Consider the following 5,198-nt stretch of genomic DNA (forward strand, 5'->3'; position numbering starts at 1 on the left):
TTTCGTTGTCAAAGAAAAAAATAATTTTATTTCCAATTTGTAGTCATCAAACGAAACATTTTGCATTTCTCTGCGAGAACGTTTTTGAAATCAGGTAACATTTCACCAAATGACGTGATTAGAAGAAGGCAGAACTCTGATTGTTTCCTGATCCCGCACTCACTTCTCTCGACCTGCGGGAGAAAAACCTTGCAGAAGCGGATCAGCTGCGCTAGACGCTCCAAAGCCTCTGGTCCGTTAAAGCGTCCAGATCAGAGATGATTCTCTGACAGATATTATTCTTAGTATGATTAATAATGAGCTCCGTGATGTTCTCTGTGCGTAAAGTTGAAACTGTCTGCGCACCAAGTGTCAGCTGCGCTTTATTACAGTCTGGACACGAAACCAGCGGACTGCTCTCTGGTCTTATCAAGACGAGGGTGAGGAGGGAATCTGACATTAACTCAGTTAAGTTTTTACTGGTTTTGTTTTTAAAACACCAGTGTAACTATATATTGTATATTTCCCATCACACATAAAGCAGATAAATGGATCTAACTTTTTCTCCGGAGAGACACAAACCACTGACTGAGGCTCCAATAACTTATAACAAATGAAATTAAGCGACTCCACTTAAATTACCATTAATTCACCCGCTGCGGTTTGAACGCACAGCTTCACAAATTCTTCCTGGTCGCATCTGCAGAGAAATCTACGCTGGTTCATCAACAGTTGGATCTCTGTGAGATTTTTTTTCGTTTTTTTTTTTTTTTTTTTTTTACCCTGTGTATGGTGCGGCGTGCGTTTTTGCCAGGATTTTACATTTTTATTTTTTGCATGGTTTCGCTTCTCCAAAACGGACAGATGTTACGTCTGCCGCGCTCCTTCTGTGCATCGCTCTCCTTCTGGGTGCGGGAGGGTAACATCTTCAACTCCATTTGTTAAAACTGCAGGGCGAGTTAAGTTTAATTCTTCGCAGCGGCGCCGCATTGGTTGTGCAGCGGACTGCGCATGGATCTAATTAACTTCTGCACCTTTATTTATTTCCTCAAAATAAACTGATGGCTCCTCTGTTTAGACTATAAATGGATTAAAACAACGTTGCATTGTCTTTAGTTTTCTCTGTTCTGTACTGGAGACTGGAGTTAAAGGCGCCATTTCAACTAAAGATTTGCAATGAGATTCCTAACCAAGGTGTCCTGTCCATCACTCTTCAACACGCTGTCAGCTCCCGGTCAGAAAGACGCATTTAGTTCAGTGTCCATGAGATGATATTCAGAAAGGATATTTTTATTGAATGATTTTAGTTGCCTCTGCAGTGAAATCTTTGCGTAAAGTCTGTCATGTCTCCATGTGAACCAGATGTGCGCACGTAAATTTTGCCTTTTGCCCCCCCAGAGGTAGTCCTGGCCCCCACTTTGCCCCCCCAACTTTAAAAATCTGGCTCCGCCACTGCATCTTGGAGCGGTACACCACTCCACTCAGCGTTATGTGTTTAGCAGGCACAATGACGTATCTGTCACACAGTGGAAATTTGTTTTTACTTTTTAAGTGTGGTTTTTATTGTTGAGTGTTTTCGCTGCATGTTTTTTTTTTTTTAATTCACTGTGGACTCCAAGAACTAACAGCTGATGCCAGTCACCTGTGCGGGGTGGGCGTGCCCGTAGGCAGCGTACCTGGAACCTGCAAGACACTGGCAGTAGTGGATTTTAAAAGGCAGAGGACTTCGCGTTGGGGAAGGAGAAAAGAAAGGGGAATCCAGGATGGTTCGTGACGGAGGACTGCGACCCCGAACGAGCCAGTGGTTGGCAGCAGAGGATACAATCAGTGGGAACGACGTGTCGGACCGTCAGCGGGCAGAAGGGGAACTCTGCCCTGGTCAGTAAGTAACGTTTCCACTGATTGTCTGCAGGGACCCTTGCTGGGACAGATAAAACATCCGCTGCTCAGCGATCGCTCTCCTGGCCAGGTGTTTTTGTCCTAACAGGACGCCAGCGGGTGGCGCTTTACGCGGAGCAACTAGAGTGGCTGGAACGACCACAGGAGGCGGTGGCGCTGGGGCCGCGACTACAGGCTGGACGGAGTGTAGGATTCGCCGTCATAACCGGATTTTGTGGATGTTGGCCCTCTTGAAAAAGGGAGAAATAACCGAACGTTAACATGACAGGGAATAAAGCAAATTTGGTAATTTGCTTTTAATGTGTTCCAGATCCAAAAAGAAAAAGCTCTGATATAAACTTATTTACTTCTGCCAGGATGTTGGTGGTAATTTTTGTATTTTTATTACAATGTATCATCAACACATAAGGATGCATTATTTTTAAAACCAATAAATAAACTGACTTGGAGAAATATATTTAGCCAAACAGACCCGGACCCTAAAAGCAACACTTCCTTCCCTACCTGACCTTCTCTGACTCAACACTTGCTGGTCTCTCCATCCTCATGCTCTGATTCATCTCTAGCAGCTGGAGGAACCAGTAAGACCTACAAGCCTGTCCTCCTTCAGCTGCACTCTGCTGGTCATACTAGAATGGGGAATTAGGAGAACACCAATTTAATATAACACAGCAAAAGGCATATTGCATCTAATTCAGAATAAAACTAAGTACAAGACACCCACCCACCAAATAATAAAAAACAGAAATTATGTGCATATCCTCTTTCGGCCTGTGACCTACCAGCTTAGTTTTACATTTTACATCTGGAAGAAAATGTATATATTTAAGAGTTACGTTGCCTCCCCTCATCGACAGCACTGATTATGTGCTTGGTAAATAAATCATCTGCACAGTCACTTGACGTGTGGTGCAGATTAACGTGGACCTGATAACATTGGTGCAACAATCTGCTGTTTTCCCATTTTAGCTTCAATGCTAGTTAATACACACACACACACACTGAGAATTGCGCAACAGTTTTTAACACATATTTCCTCCAGATATATTTGGTATTTTCCACGCTTACTGCCACTCGACAGAGGTGCGCTGGTTAACGAATATTACACAAGCCTAGTTTATGAACTTTACCTAGTGCTAACATTAGCTAGCACAATATGCTACCGGAGATCACGGCAGACAAAATATATGACTGTCGTCATAAGTTGAGTAAGATTTCTTCTTTGAAACAGGGTGGCAACCTTAGAAGCTGCTAAACGGTGTAATTTTGTGAAGATTACTTACCATTCACATTCTGTGTCCCGTCACCGAAGCCCTGCAGTTCGGGACAGAGTTCTGAGATCTCAGGGAGTCATCCGCTTTAGTCAGCGCTATCCAATCGGAACCCGCCTTACCTCGGTCGTCCTTAAGCCCCGCCCAGAATGTTCATGTAAGCTTCCCCAAAGCAAATAAAGTTGTATAAGCAAGAAAACAAATTCAACCAAAAACTCAGAAAAAGTTTCAACCAAAAAAAAGAGACTCAACCAAAAACAAAAAAAAAAGTTAAAAAAAAAACTTAGTGATTTTTGCTTTGACATTTTTTTTTTATTGAATACTACTTTTTTTGTTTGACATATTTTTTTTTTGATTGAATAATTGTGAAACAAAACTAACTCCATACTAGACTCCTTAGTCCAAATCCCAGCCGAACGTAAGAAAATAAAAAAAATAAAAATTAAATTAAAAAAGCCTGTTGCCAACAAAGAGCGACAGTTAGCAACAGTTAGCTTCTCTGCTAACAAGAGCTGTTGACAAGAGCGGCTGTTAGCTTCAGCTGTTACTCCTGTTGACTTTCAGTTGGCTTGCTGTTAGCACCAAGAGCAACAGCCAACGCCTCCGCTGATCAGCCTCCGCTTTAGCTTTCCATTTAAATTAAATAAATGTTTAACAAATACATTATCTTAAAAAAACAAACAAACAAAAGAAACAAAATACACTTTCAACTCACCAAGTCCAGTTCCACAACACACAAAAGATGATCCCGAACGCAGTCAAGGTGAGGGAAAAAAAATAATGCGAAAAGCTCCTTCTCAAGAAATAAGACAAAACAAAACAAAAACTCGTCTTAGACAGCAAGTCAGCTACGAGTGGTCAATTTCTCTTATCTGTCTCTCTTTTTTTCCAGCACAATCCCGTTTGCTTCTCCGCTCTCTGCTTGCTTTATGCTCTCTGCTTCTTCTCTCTCTCACGTCAGAGAACGCAGCAACCCGATTGGCTGAAACTAGTCACATGGATTATACATACATAAGAGAGTTCGCTGACAAAGCAAAACTGGTTTATACAGTTTCTGTAATCAATTAAAATATCCACAAAAAAATCAAAATACAGCAATTTTAATGTCTCTAATTGTTGCTCTTTTTATATATATTTTTAACAATTTTAAGATCGATTAATTCCCTATTTATTTTCCTATTTATTTATGTCCTATTTATCTAATTTACTATTATTTTTATGAAGAGGCTATTTCAACCTGGGTTACTTTGCTTTCTTTGTGTTTAGTGAATGGGGATATTTTGAGTGGCCCTGCGACAGACTGGCGACCTGTCCAGGGTGACCCGCCTCTCGCCCGGAACGTTAGCTAGAGATAGGCACCAGCACCTCCCGATCCCTTTTGAATTTCGAAGCTTGAAATATTGTAAGGTCTTAAGGAGGCCTATAATGTGTGAACAATGACCCCAAAGTCTGAAAAAAGTCAATAATAAACACATTCATTATGAAAACCTTTTAGCCAAGTACAGCATAATGGCAGTACCGATACAACTTCTACACCTTGAATCCTGTCTGTTATATGGTCTTACGTTAGCTGAACAGATCAATATGCAATGTGTACCGTATCAGACATACATTAAAGACTTTATTTTACCTGAAAAGGCTTTTTACTAAACTGTAATCACTGATTTCAAAAGTAACCCTCAAAACCATGAATGCCCGACTTACCCAGCCTTGCAAGAACAACAGGCATCACTGATCTTGTCCACAGCTATATTTATGCTGAGGGTGTGAGGATCTGCTGTTTTCCTCATCGACCAGTAGCATTTCGCTGTGACGCGGACAATGTTGGAGACATCGTGTGGCTCAAACATCTTTATGTCGTCCAAAAAAGATTACATGAACTTGTTGGTTCCCCTGTTCATTGTCGTGGCTGATATTTTTTGAAAATCCGGCAGAAAGGCTACACTAATCGACTCAGAAATACTTTGTAGAGAGTCAGTTGAAACGAAAGACGCCATGTTTACACATAGAAACTAAGCCCTGCGAGGCTTTGTTTGTGAGACATGCAGC

The 5,198-nt window shown here is 41.4% G+C and overlaps 1 long non-coding RNA gene across 1 annotated transcript; it reads right to left on the reverse strand.

Moving 5' to 3' along the window:
• Positions 1-1,579: 1,579 nt before the first annotated feature.
• Positions 1,580-3,314, reverse strand: LOC106950074 (uncharacterized). Its single transcript, XR_001425523.1, has 2 exons — positions 3,162-3,314; positions 1,580-2,507 (listed from the first exon to the last, which is right to left on the reverse strand). It is a non-coding gene; the product is annotated as an uncharacterized LOC106950074 (long non-coding RNA).
• Positions 3,315-5,198: the final 1,884 nt, after the last annotated feature.

Source organism: Poecilia latipinna, unplaced genomic scaffold, assembly GCF_001443285.1.
Source record: "Poecilia latipinna isolate Pla-1442-1.1 unplaced genomic scaffold, P_latipinna-1.0 Scaffold23, whole genome shotgun sequence".
Lineage (NCBI taxonomy): Eukaryota > Metazoa > Chordata > Actinopteri > Cyprinodontiformes > Poeciliidae > Poecilia > Poecilia latipinna.